The 15,419-nt window shown below is 35.7% G+C and overlaps 1 protein-coding gene across 2 annotated transcripts in view; it reads right to left on the bottom strand.

Annotated features, from left to right (window-relative positions):
* The window catches only part of PDE3A (phosphodiesterase 3A), a 333,023-nt gene that overhangs the window by 315,732 nt on the left and 1,872 nt on the right, over positions 1-15,419 (bottom strand). The window lies entirely within an intron of this gene.

Raw genomic sequence — 15,419 nt, 5'->3', positions numbered from 1 at the left:
AAGCTATCATAATTTAAATATTTATATAGCACCTATCATTGAAGTGCTCTATAAGTTGACAAATGGTCTGAGTTAATATGAAAACAAAATAGAAGTATTTCCTCTATAGGAAGGTGTGGGATGGATTGGCAACATGCCTTTAGATAAGATGCGATTTGTCAGACTATTCAAAGACTAATAAGAAGAGAAAGACTTGAATTTTCTTTGAACAGTCTAATGTTTTTGCTATATTAGAGGTTGAGATGTTAAAGCATCTACAAATACATCTGTTTAGGAGGGAGAGCATGAGAATGACTATTAAAAATTTATTTATTGGGGCGCCTGGGTGGCTCAGTCATTAAGCATCTGCCTTCGGCTCAGGTCATGATCCCAGGGTCCTGGGATCAAGCCCCGCGTCAGGCTCCCTGGTCCACAGGAAGCCTGCTTCTCCCTCTCCCACTCCCGCTGCTTGTGTTCCCTCTCTTGCTCTGTCTCTGTCAAATAAATAAATAAAATCTTTAAAAATTTATTTGACAGAGAGAGAGAGATAGTGAGAGCAGGAACACAAGCAGGGGGAGCAGCAGAGGGAGAGGGAGACACAGGCTTCCTGCCGAGCAGGGAGCCCAATGCAGGGCTCGATCCCAGGACCCTGGGATCGAGTCCCGCATCGGGCTCCCTGCTCAGTAGGGAGCCTGCTTCTCCCTCTCCCTCTGCCTGCCTCTCTGCGTACCTGTACTCTCTCTCTCTGTCAAATAAATAAATAAAAATCTTAAAAAAAAAAAAATTTATAAAAAAAAATAAGACATTGATATAAGAATAAAATTTCAAAACCAACCTTTATCATACTAAATGTTATGATACCATAAACCAACTAATAAGTTTTGAAGAGATTAAGATACTTGATTGGAATTTGTTTGAATGTAAGGAGATATGACAGCTTTCCTGAAGGTTGGATTTATAATTTGTACATCCTCTGAAAAGCAAGGACAGAAGGTAAACTGGGAAAGGAAAAAAATCACACCAATCAGATTTTTTTTTTAAAGAAATGAAGATAGATGATAGATAGATAGATAGATAGATAGATTCCCTTAATATTAGGCTGCTGAATACAAGAGAAAACATTAAAGGAATGCTCTTCCTACCCTCAAAGAGAAGTTCAGCCAGTCAATACCAATCTTGGTGGTACTGGCTTCAATATATATTTCCCACTAACACTACCTCTTGGTCTAATTCCCAATCCTACATGGATTATTGCAACAGTCATCTCCTTTCTTCCATCCTAAAACCTATTCACACTCAACACAGAAAGCCTGAGAGGTCCTATTCATCATAGACCTGATTACATCCTTTCTCTACTGAAAACCTTTCAATGGCTTCCCAGTCTGCTTGGACCAACAGCTTTGTAAGGACTCCCATGGCCTACTGATCCACTGGCCCTCTGCCATCACCTCTCTGACATCTGCTCCTCCATCACAGAAGCGAAAACCAGAGGATGTTCAATGACCAAGCTGGGGGGTGGGGGAAAAATGACTACCAACAGGAAGAATTTCTGAATTGAAGCCAATGATGGTACAGTAAGATGATGTGGGACCCTTGCTCCTACCAAGGTCAAACCAAAATAACCATCTCAGACTAGACTGAAAGATCATTCAATATGTGGGAAAATCTGGAAGAAAAGTGGTCTGAGTATGGAGGTCTATAGTAGAGTCCTGTGGGAGCTGGTAAAAAGAGAGAGCATCTAGAGGATTATTTTTACGTGATAAAGTAAACAATCAAACAAACCCTTCCACCGAGGGCCATTGCTGAGCCCGCACTGTCCTAACTACTTTGCAGAGATTATAAGCAGGAAGTCCCTGTTGAGAATAATGGTACCACTGGTAAATTATGAGAAAAAAGGAAGGGTATGACTGGAATTCTACCATGAAAAAATGAAGCAAAAAATTCTGAGAAATCTGTTTTTCAAAACAAAATACAGGTTATTACGGCAGCTGGTGGACAACACAAATCTCTGATGGGATTATATGACACATGATCCCAAATTTGACACTCAACAGCATCACCAGCCATTTTTGCAACATGCCCAAAGACTCCAATTTTCCTAAATACCTCCCTTCGTCCTTCTTCACTCATACCATTTTCTTCAGAAGCACCTGTCACCATCTTTGTCAGATTTTTCTCTTTCCACTGTTAATATGTCTGGCTCCCCAGGCTCTTCATTTGTCGGTAGCTGTGATCATGATATAAGCAACTCTAATATTTTAATTAACTTCCAGAAAACCTTCATGTTTCGCAAGACTTACAAGTCTGTTTTTTTAATCAAATGTAAATTTGATACTTCCCAATATAAGCCCACAACCTTCAATGACATGGTCGTAATGGGTGGGTAGGAACAGATACTGATCTTGTTCGGTTGGGAGGGATATTTGACAAGAACCGATGTCCATTATTTCCACTAATTTTATCTTCATACCTTAAAAAGTAGGCTGTATTATTCCCATCGTAGGATAAAGTTCAGAAAGTTGAAGAAACTTGTACACACTACAAAGCCTTGGCTTGTCTCAGTGCATACACTCCTTCTACTTAACATTTGTATAGCAACTGAGTTTGGTTTAAGCTTTATAACAGCCATATGAAATAGGTAGACAAATTGTTATTCCTATCTTACAGAAGAAGAAACTGATACGCAGAGTGGTCAAATAATTCCTCTGAGGTATCCTCAATGGAGAAATCAAAATGAACAATTTTACGAATGTCATAGGTTCATAAACTATAATCAGTGTGTATGTATAGATAAAGAAGGCTTTCCCACAACACTAAACCAAACACTTTTTAACAATTTGTGTAATCAGACTGCAAAAGTCAGGACTTTCTGTCTAGTTTTAGGAGACAGAAGTTTGTAGTCCCATGTCTCTCCCCTGAGGTAGCTAGAGTGCACCTAAAAACCTCAGATTTCTGGACCCCATTCTACACATAACTAAATCAGAGTACCTGACCATGGGACCCAGGAATTTTCATTTTAATAGGCTTCTCAGCTAGTTTTTATTCACACTAAATTTGGGAACTACAGCATGCAGCTAGATTTAGAAAGTACCAGATGATGTATAGTTTAAGTAGAGGAGGTCAGGCCATCTCCTCACAGATTTTTAAAGCATCTGAAGGAAGTCTATTAATCTATTAATCAGAAACATGGACTGTTAGAATTCATAAAACAGTCTGATTAACATGGCATTATAATTATATGAGATTAATTAACACCAGAGAAAAAGAAGCTAAGAATCTAGGCTTCTCGAGATACCTAGAAGATAACAAATAGTCAATGTGAAATAAAGAGAGGCCTGATGTTCAATAAGATACACTTACCTGCTGACCTTTTTAATCAATCTGATCACATAAGAGGTAAAAATTCACACAAGATTGCCATAAGGGTACCTTTATAAGTCACAGAGATAAATGCACTGAAGAAGTAAAGAAGAGATGTTTCGGAAAGTAATAATGTCAGGAAAGTTCATGAATAGCATTAGGATTTCTGAAAAATAATCTAAGTGCTTTTGGTCTAAAGACAGATCCCAAGCCAATGCATGGCTAGACTTCCTGCCCAGTGTCCAGGAATGACTCTCTCAGGGTCTTCTCCTCTTTCCAAATCACGAGAAGTTCTAGATTCTCAGTACACCAACATTATGTACCCAAAAGACTATACAGTATCTTTTTTTAACTGAGGAATTATTGCTTTGATTTTGATCTAGCTTCTTTCTGCTCAAGCAAATGCTAGACTTAATTTCTTCCACTCATTTACTGCGGGCAGTTTCCATTTCTGAATGCCACTTTATTTTTTAGATAACTTACTTAATCAGTGTTCATTTATATCTGTACCCGACATTCCCAACATCAAATTCTCACACTTTCATTTAGGACTACTTAATTCCTTACAGAAGTTCCACTGGAAACATTTAAAAGTTCTATTTGTCATTCTCTAAAGGGGTTAAGAAGAGCAGATCCAATTATTAAAGTAAAAAAAAAAAAAGAGAGAGAGAGAAACAGACAAAATGAGGCTACTGCCTTCAAAACTATAATTTAGGCCCTGTTTATCTGGCAAAAACAATTCCAATTATAGCAAAACAAATCATTAAGAGTAAAAACAGACACTCTTCAAGATGGTACAGACACACAGCTCGCTTCCTGTCCCCAAATGAAAATACAGCTAAAAGATTTTGCTTCTAAATTTTTTATTAATATGTCAAATTTAAAATGGCTTGTTTACAAAAATATATTTTGATTATTTCAAAATACAAATTAATTTATAACTAAATTCTTAGTTTGTCATTCATTTTTTTCAAATGGAAATGTTCAGGTTTTTAAAAAATAATATACTCGGGGCGCCTGGGTGGCTCAGTTGTTAAGCGTCTGCCTTCGGCTCGGGTCATGATCCCAGGGTCCTGGGATCGAGCCCCGCATCAGGCTCCCTGCTCCGCGGGAAGCCTGCTTCTCCCTCTCCCACTCCCCCTGCTTGTGTTCCCTCTCTCGCTGTGTCTCTCTCTGTCAAATAAGTAAATAAAATTTAAAAAAAATAAAATAAAATAAAATAAATAAAAAAATAAAAATAAAAAATAATATATTCAAAGAAATCTCAAACTGATAGTCTTCAGTAACAGCAACTTTTCTAAACAAAATCTACCTGTGAGACCACTGGACATCCACAGAGTAAAAGAAACTTGTCTCTATAAAATATAGTTTGAAATAACTTTTTTCCCCATAAACCCTGTACTCCTAGTTTATCTAAAGGCGTGATAATCTGCTTCTGATTTCCGTGAAAGGTTTTGACAATATCTCTATATTAAGCATTAAAACTACAGGAACAAAATATTCTTATTTGTCTTAAAGACTTTCTATTTTAGCAAGTCAAGTTCTATTAAAAACTAGATAGACCAAAACAATTGACTGGATAAACTAAAACTTATTTCAATAAAACCCTGCAAACTGCGGGTTTTTCAATTCATCTGGACTCCAAAATTATGCTACCAAACTTCTAGATTCTTTAGCACAATTGGACCAGCATTGCAGTTGGGTGATATTTTAAATAAGCTAATTTCATAAAGCCATTTCTGGAAGCAACGGGCTCGAAACAGATTTCGTAATGGAGCACAATTAAAAGACAAAACAGAGATCAATTTACTTTATATTAGGCATTTCAGGATATACAGCTATTCGATAAGAACCTCTAATATAAATACAGACTACTAGTGTAAAAAGGAGGCAGAAGAAGAACACCTGCCAACACTTTGTGCAGAAAGTGATAGAACAAATAAAGTCAACATTGATTCTTTCTCAATTACTTTGTAGGGTGAACATGAAAGAGACTTCAATTGTTATTTTTCTTTAAAAAAATGCACCTAATTTCAAAGCTCATTTTAAAATTTACACTGTAATGATCCTGGTGGTAGCTTTGGTTATTTTCAGTTAGGAATGAGCTAAAAATAAATATCTAGGACTCATGATGAAAGTGGGATTTCCTCCCAGTAAGTGTGCAGGCAAATTCAGCCCCCTATCTGACACATGCAAGAGAATATTTTTTAAAGGAATAAAAATACAACTACATTAAAAAAAATCTAAGTTTGCAGACTAGCTGATGAACTCTTTTTCTTCTCTCCATAAAAATTCACTTAAATCGAATTAATCACCACCTCAATCTCAGGAGATTAGGGAGATAACTATTTCAGATTAAAAGTCATTTCTTTCTTTCCCATCCGTTTCACCTGCCAGCCGGCACCCACAATGAGCAAGGCACTGGGCCAGAATTTTCGAAAGGGAATATTTATGGCTGAGAAGAGCAGGCTAAAAAGTTTGATTCTTTTATAATGAAAACCGTTGTGATCAGAATCTGACTTTAATTCCTGAGCCTAGAAAGCACATTTTGAAGGTAGCCTCAGCAACTCAACAGGTTCTTGCTTTCCAAACTTCCCGAGAGACTGTTAGCGGGGTCGGGACCCCAAAATACGAACTACCAAACAAGGGGATGCTTTATATCACAATGCCCCCTGAGGAGCATGTCCTACGTGGACCTGTTAACTTGATCATATGAAACACTTAGTTTAAAAATAAAAACTATTTCTTTTATTTGCATTCAGTCTAGTTTAAAAATGTCCTACGAAAGCTGACTCCACATGAGTTGCCACAAAATGAAGCATCCCCCCCACCAAATAATATTTCTAATGACTTCAAACTTCCATTAGGTTGATTTAAGTGGATTATACCTGGAGAGGGGGAAACATTTGCCACAGACATAGCATAAATATTCAGTTATTTAAACTTACTTCAGAAGATGGAAAATTTTTATTAAAATCCTATTAAATCAAAACCACAAGCTTCTTGCACAAAATTATTTCAATATTCTGACAAGGTACTGTGGGGCGTGGGGGGTAGAAAGGCCTTCCGTAAATTTTAAACACACTCTGAGGGGAGAAGAATCTGCTAGGTTAAAAACACGGGAAATAAAAGGCATTTCTTTGAAAAATTATACATATATATACATACACATATACACACACACACACACACACAAACACATATACATATACATGTTGTCAAAAAGAGGACTGGCAAAAAAAATTGACAAGACCAATTTCTACGTTAATTTAAAGCAATTTCAAAATTAGCCAGGGCAATGACTAGCTACACTCAAATACAAATTCTTTCAAGTAACAGTTATGGTTATTATGGCATTTATTCTCCAGCTAGCTACTTCAAGAAGTCTAAATTTAGCCAACTTCACCAGGAGTGAGCCTGAGTCCACATTATTTCATTTTAGCTAAATGTGCTTCTTTGTGTATCATGCTTCTACTATCTTCTGTTCTTTTTAGATTTCCTAAGTGATATGTGAAAAACCTATGTATCTCACTATTTTTATTCTGGAATGCAAAGATAAATAATGGGTTTTGCATTAAAGATGGGGAATTTATAAATCAAGGTCACCACAAACATCACACACAGAAATAAACGCATTCTCTAAAAAAAAATCATTGTATACATCTATGTATATATAAAGGAACATGACTTGTAGAAAAAGTAATTTTCTCATTAATTCTCAATGTAATATTGGAACACTGCCTAGAGTTAATGAATTTATGGAGTTTGGGGAGAGGAGATAGAAGAAAGGTGACATTCAAAAATCACTGTCTTTCTCAAAATCTGTACCTTTTTCTGAGTTCACCCTGCAGTTTGAAATCACACAGAGCTCCAAAGCCATTTCTAGTCTCGAAATTCCATACTACCAAAATCCCCAACCCTTTCTATACACAAAATGGAACTATTTCATTTCATTTTGTATATCCATGAAAGTGTTGTTTACATAAGCGGTGGTGAGAAGTCATCAGCACTTGACAGACACCGTTACACTTTTCATCCATTAAAACTCCCAGCAGGTCTGTCACTTGAGTTTCCTAAGTTACCAAGATAATGACCTGCCCTATAAACATAAACACTTTCATTTCTAAAGAGACATTAGATAACCCAATTATACACTAATCACCATGAACGTGACTAATCACATGTTCACATGGCACACATAAGCAATCCCTGTTACCAAACTCTGAAAGGCAAAATCATAATTAACTGGCAATCTTGATACTGTGTTATAAATCAGGTTAACATAAAGGTTCCTTATTCAAGCAGTCTGTGAAACCACCCCTCCAATTAAAATAATATTTTTAAATATGTGCAATAATGTGAAATGAAGAAAAGGAGGAAAACAGACTTGCCAACTATTAGAGTAGTAGTTAGTGGGACAAAAAAGAGTTACCAAGGTCACATATAAATTTGAACAATTGTATGTCAAGTGCCATCATGAAATATCCATGGGTTTGCCATTTTAACTGAAGAGGTGGCATTAATATTCAAGTATTTCATCTCTTTAAAAATTATAGCTGCGCTGTCCAAAGACGTAGCCATTGGTCACATGTGTCAACTGGGTACCTAAAATGTGGCTACAACAAACTGAGATAGGCTGTGAGGGTAAAACATACACCAGATATTTCAATTTATAACAAAAAAAAACAATACAAAATACCTTGATTTTTTTATATTGACTTTATGTCGTTATGCCATCATGGATTACTTTAAACATTACTATCGTGGATTTCACCTGTTTCTTTTTACTTCTCTGTGTGGCTACTAGAAAATGCAAAATTAAGTATGTGGCTCGTGTTAAATTTCTATTGGACGGCGCTTATCTATAATGTTTACGGGACTGTTTTCATCAAAGCCACTGGGTGACACTGTTTCTCCACTAAATTGATACAACCAAAGCAATTTCCTGGCAGAGGAAAAAGTCACACATACACAGGCTCCCACACGTGTGCACACGTGTACACACACACACACCAATAAACATAATGTGCTCTTTATAATTATCCACAGGATGAAACTTTCTTAGGATGAAAAAAACATGAGTACATTCAAGTAACTTTATTACTATCTCAGGATGCAAGAACAAGAATGCATTTAACTAATTTTATTACTATCTTAGCAGGACCAGCTATACTTAAAAATCTTTAATGGTCATTCTGATTCCTCGATAATAAATGACAGCTCTAATCAAATCAAACAGGTAGATGTTGTTTAGTTTCTGAATTTTCCCAACTAGCTTCCCACCTTATAAATGGTAATGTTCTTCATGACCTCCTCTAATATTACATCCTACTTATATTTTAATGGATTCCTGAGGAAACCATGCAAAATAACTTAGGTGAACAAAAACCATCAGCTGTTTTTGATAACAAAGAAATGCTTTCCTGGTGTGCAGATTACTTTCTGCCTTGAATTTTGAAAGCCTGAACATTTTGAAATAGATTTATTAAAAAACTAAAATGAAAACAAAAATCAATAGTCAAGCCACCAAAGCATGCTCTTCTTTGATGAGATAAAAACTCCACCACGTTAGACTTTGCAATGCAATTGATACTCATTCATGGTACAAAGTCCTAAATGATATAGGCTGCCTGGTACTATTTGATAACCAGAAAATTCATTGTAAGGGCTCAGAAGAGTTTTGTGTTATCTGTCCATTCAACGGGTTTTACTCAGTCTTCTAATTCTGAATGAGAATTTAGAGTTAGTTCCATGTGCCAAACCACAAAAGATACCCAGGCTTAAAATCACCAGCCTGACTCCTTCCCTACTCTCTTTCCCCAGCAGCATATTCAGGTCCAAGAGAAAAATGGATAAAAGCCAACATCTTGCCTCAGACTGGCTACATACATTTAGCTGAGTCTCCCTCAGTTTCCTTCTCTCTAAAATCAGACTAATTTTAGTCTCTTAACTCCAGCCTGCACAGAACTGAGCATTCTGAGATCTCACTGCTACAGATTACTTGAAGCCATAAACTACCTCAGGATGTGAAAACAAACCATCATTGTACTATATTAAAGTATAACTTCCTAACTCCTGCAATTTTTTACCTGTATTTCAGAAGTACTATAAAGGTATACTAACCTTAATTTCCATTTCAAATAAAAAATTCTGTCACCAAAATGTAAAGCTGCTCAGAATCTAAAAACATTTTAACCAGTATGTGTTGAGGAAGTTATTAAAATCTATGAAACTATAGATTTTTACCCCAGAAAAATGAACAGACGAAGAGATGAATGTTCTGGATCTAGATTTAAAACCTACTCTAAGATCTTATACGAATTCCTTCAACTATTATCTAAGAGGCCATCTAAGCTATTTTACTGATTTCCCCTTTCCTTATGTTGACCTCTCAATACCCTAACTAGCTCTAAGCTCTGGAGAGGTGAGGGCTGTATCCTGTCTGTGTATAACGTGTATGATTTTCAGCATGAGGCCTAATGCATAGATAAAATGTGTTGATACGACATTTGATAGTTTCACTGACCAAAGACCTTTATGGATAACATTAGCTAAGGGTAGCTAGCATCTTCTTTTAAGACAGTAGTATACTTTTATGGTGAACACATATGGCCAACTAATATTTTTGACAATTATGATCCAACAGATCTTTCTCTGAACTACAATTTATACACATCTTCAAGATATTTTTCTTCCAGAGATCAAAGCTATGTATTTGATGTTGACAACAGCACAAATATATTCTCAGATCCAAGTTAAGACAACTCCCTAGGAACATTGGGGGGCATTTTAAAACTCCCTTTTAAAGAATACTGCCAAGAATAAAAGTATATATAAGTAATTACTAAAAGGATTTAAATTCCCATGTAAAGGAAATAATGTTCATTTGAATATTAACAGAGCACATCTTTAGGTATAAGAATATGGACATGCCTGAACCTTCTGAGGTTCATTCTGAATTACTTAATAGAGCTTCATTAAAAACATGAACGTATAAAGTAAACATAACTTGTCAATCTCATGTATCTTGAGGGTTTTTTAGAAGATACAATTATAAATATCACACAGAAGAGAAAGAAGAGGAGGAAGACTCTGTCGGGATAGGAGACAGAAGGCCAACTAAACAATTCACCACAAACATGTAGGGTTATGGGTAATTTCAAGAAGCCAAAGACACTTGCCCTATGCAAAGGCACTGCGTCTGCATGTCAAAATCTCTTAGGATACCACATGATACAACAGTTGCATTGATTACCTTCATACATCCATGAGATTACATCTCACAACAACAATATTTCCTGAAAAATACAACTCCTGCCCTAAATCCAAGATAAACTCATTCTTTTGATAGATTATGTAACACAAGCTTTCGATGAAGTCTACATAGACTCCATTGGGATGTTCCTGGCACCAACCCTATTAACTGAAATCTTAAAATATACAGAAATATTTCTAACTTTGAGGTTCATAAACATCCCGCTTCAATCCTATTTAAATGAGGAGTGAAATTAAATTTGGTAAAGCCTTTACTCAACCAGAGTCCTGCAAAGATTATTCTCAGAGTTTTATTTCCTAATAGAATACAACAAATTCACACAAATGTCACTACAGATACAATGAATGCTTTTTCATGCCAGTGTCACTCACCTTAGCCTGCCTGCACCCCCTGCCCAGGCTTTTCAGAATGTATTTCATACACAGAGTCACTGTTCTGGTTGTTTATTTAATTAACATGACAGCCCAGCATACACAGCATTTCTTTCAGTTCTACAGTTTTAACTTTTTACACTTTAGACTCAATACAGAAAGAGTAAAATTACTGTTTGACTCCTTCCAACCTCTGTAAATTTATATAGATTCACTGACTATTTCTGTCAGTTAAGACAGTTTTTCAGTATGCTTTAAATATCTGTATATACAAAGTAAAAATCACAATTTTGTCCCCACACACACACAAAAAAATTATTTTCCCTTACCTTTCCCAAAGGATAAGAATTTTTTTTTTTAGTGTTTTCAGAAGTTGACATTAATTTTAATTCTGTCAGCAAGTCCTATATATCATTCTTTGTATCACCCTAAGCTGAGTTATACTACTGAAATGTGATAGAATTAAAAACCTGTGATTGTTTCTGAAATTTATTCAATTTGAGAAATACAGTAGGTTATACTGAAATGTATTTAGGAACTTAAAGGACAATAGATTCTTTACTTTCAAAAGAAATACTTCTGTATTTTATATCCATAGTACAAATGTAAGTTATACTTATTCAGATAGAAGACGTAACAAGGCCTATCATGTGTCTACCATTAAAAAGCATTCCTCTTTCTCACATTTCTGTTTTATTGTTATTTGCTTTTTCATTTGAAAATACCTTTCTTACATCAATGATGAAAAACTCGATTCTATGGATAACCAACCATCAGACTCCATTACATTCCTACAAAAATCTATGGTTGCTAATGATGTTTAATTAAGAGCTTTAGGGAAATATTTATGGAAAACATTTTGACTTTTAGTTACACAATATGAAGTATAGGTGCATGTTTCTGACAGATAATGTATCCATCACAAAGAATTTTGTCACTAAGTGGGACAAACACATTAATGGAGAGAGACCTATACCTTGTGTTTACTTCATGCAAAACCATAGGCAAAACTACTAAATTCTTAACATGTATCTAAAGTAAAACGGCATTGGTTTGGAATCTTTCAAAGATGAATGTGCAAGGTGGTTCACAGTAATTAGTGAGGAATGACTAGCCAATTGCGTTCTTTGATGTACAAAGAGCATAGGGACATCCCTTCAAATACGATATCCAAATGGTAAAAACTGCATAATTAGGGGCGCCTGGGTGGCTCAGTCGGTTAAGCGGCTGCCTTCGGCTCAGGTGGGATCGAACCCCACATGGGGCTCCCTGCTCAGCGGGAAGTCTGCTTCTCCCTCTTCCTCTGTCTCTCCCCCTGCTTGTGAACTCTTTCTGTCAAATAAATAAATAAAATCTTTAAAAAAAAAAACTGCATAATTAAAATTTTGAATTAAAAAATAACATATCTATTAGTCATACAAAATATCTAATAATTCAAGAAATGCTAAGTATCTCTGTATAGTCCAGTGTTTAGATGGTATAGTGATAACTTGAGAGAGACATACCTACTCTAGGATGTGAACATCTACTTAGAAAAGATACATACACCTTAATGGACATGTCCGCCCACCAAAAAAACTACAGTGTGACACACTGATCTACAAAATCAGCCTGAGTCTTGAGAATATTGGACTGGTACTACTCAACTAAAAGCCATACAGATGCTACAAACTTTTCTTTCCTAAGAGTAAAGATACATTCACTTCCGTTCACTGACAGACCCAGGGTCAGATGAATTCTGGGACTGAAGACTAGACCTATTTCTTTTTTCTTTGCTGAAAGCCATCCTTATCGTCCACACTGCAAAACTCACTCCATACGCAATATCCAATCTAGAGACTTCACTATGATTTAGGAAGGAAGGCAAAAAGGGAGGCAAATATCTCTGTCAGTTGCTTTCTCTTATGAGAATTTTATCACCTATTCTCCTTGACCTTTTAGAATTGAGTTGTTGAAGAGAGGTAGTTCGTAAGTGGCCACTATCGTTCACACAGAGAAGAAAAGGCTGAAATTCTCTCACCTTTAAACGTCACAATGAGCAAGGTCCATAAATTCTCAAGAGGCCTCTGCCAGACTTTGTGATTTAAGTCCTTCCACCTCTATTTAAAATTCACTTGTTGCCTGAGTATTGTCTTGAATTGAAAGTAGACATTCTTTCATAAAAGAACTCCTAATCAGGTAGCATGCAGGGCAGGGTTATATACGTGTTTTATAAGTATTTTGATTCTTGACTTCATAAAGTATGCAGATGAGAGTGTACACTTTGCACTCTTACCCAGAAGTTTGTTTCCTTATGATAAACCAGATAAGATATTTACTATATAGCTCCTCAACTTTTCACACAGTTAGGCTAACGTATGAGATATTGCCCTATCTTATAAGAGACTAGTCCATGTTAGTTCCCACCCTCCAACACAATTATACTCAGCAACAACTTTAATGGGCCATATATAAAAACCGGTCTTAGGTAACACACACACACACACACACACACACACACACACTAACCAGTGCCCTCATTAAAACTTCAAGGATCTAAATTTCCGCTAAATGTAACCTTGTTTTTCCATCAACCATAAGAGATACAGTCTCTCACTTTAGAACATTCTTCATAAACACAGCCTTTAAAAAAAAAAATAGTGACCAAAAAAAATGACCAAAAAAATTACAAATGTGCATTTTCAACAGCATTAATCAGCCAAACATTTAAAAATGCAATGCTCGGTTACTTTCTTATAAATCTGCAGATTATCTGACTTCTCCATTTATCGATCCAAACCAGAGAAAACCAATAAATATCTGCAGATTAATTAACACTGCTGGTTAACTCACCTAAACACTTTATCTTAAATCCACCTTTAAGTCCTTAACTTCTAAAAGTTACATGGAATTTCAGAAATTCAGGAGGCTAAATGATAATAATTTGAAGTTATTTATGATTAAATCACAGATTTGCCTTACAAATTATGGTTCAACTTTGCAGTGATCATATCACATTCCCTTTTAAGTTAAAGTGTTCTACACATAATTAAACCAGCAGTGTTTTCATTTAAAAAGACATTCTCTCCTGAAACTTTGAAAAGAAAGTAAACTGTGTTTTCCCCCTTATGGGTTTACCCTTCAATAGATAGCTTTATTCTGGTGATTTCCAAATTTCTACCAAAACTAAGTATCAGTCAGTGGCCTGTTTTTAATGTCACTCTTAGAGTAAGCTTATACCCAAGAAATATTTGCTTTATCTAAACAAAAAGCTAAATAAGTACATTAGTTTTAAAATAAACACAGAGGCTATGATGCTGTCATTCTGTTAAATAATGTCAAACAACTACATTCCGTGTAATCAACTCCATTTCAAAAACAAACTAACCACCACACCATATGGTGACTGCTATGTCTTAGAAATATCTAAATGATTCTCCACAGAAAAACCTTAAAAAAAAAAAAAAAGAAAGAAAGAAAAAAGCTTACTATATCTTAGGACATTCTCCCACTCACTGAAGTTGTCCTAATAGGGCCACAGATAGGCATAAATTTAAATGGGAAAAGTGTAAATTTCCACTTGCTGAACATAATCAGCTCTCTACAACCCCCACCCACCCCCAAGTGTCATATCTGTTTGGAGTAGAGAAGCAAACACTTAGGTACACCTTTTGAGAAACAATTTGTATTTAAAAATTGGGATTTGTTCTTTTATGTCCTTTATAACAACTATATTCCATGGCCTTAAAACGCTTATTGCTAATAAGGAGATTCATCCCCAAAATTCATTAAACTTTTTTCTAGGACAACTTCACTCATAATTCTAGATTCCTCCTCTTCTTCCTTTCTGAGAGATTTATACCACCAGTAATCTTGTAATTATTCTTTTGAATTAACATTTCCTGTATAATCTGTATAAATCCATTTGAATTTCTAAACATCCACTTAAGTATATACTCAAGAGAAATGTTTTGTTTTTTTTTAGTTGACACCAACAGCGCAGTTCAAGACTTTGACAAATTCCACAGTTCAGACATATTGTTCCCCAAATAGAAGTTTATCATCAGGATACAAAACACATTTGCATGTCATAACGTATGTCCCCAAAAACAAACTGGGCACCACCAGATGCAGCCTCTTCAAGGAAAACTTACTGCAAAACCAGAACCTCACCTTCAAGCATTCCTTGCTTTTACTTCAGAATCTATATACTGACTTCCATAGACGTTGACTTGGCACTTCAGAAGAAACTTTACAAAAAGTATTAAAGAAACCTAGTAAAATCCACGTGTTGAAACATCACCCAGTGCTAAAAAGCTAAACTGGAGGATTTCTGCTAAAGGAGAAAACTAGCAGTGCACCTAAGCGTATGGAAATCGTATGCCAGGTGTAGCAGATCTAAAAAGTTGGCCCAGGTGTGGAAGACCCTGCAAATGCCATCTAGTTTTGTTCCT

This window comes from Phoca vitulina, unplaced genomic scaffold (genome assembly GCF_004348235.1).
Source record: "Phoca vitulina isolate PV1807 unplaced genomic scaffold, GSC_HSeal_1.0 scaffold64, whole genome shotgun sequence".
Classification (NCBI taxonomy): Eukaryota; Metazoa; Chordata; class Mammalia; order Carnivora; family Phocidae; genus Phoca; species Phoca vitulina.
The sequence above is the reverse complement of the archived record's forward strand: the minus strand, read 5'-3'. Positions and strand labels throughout refer to the sequence as shown.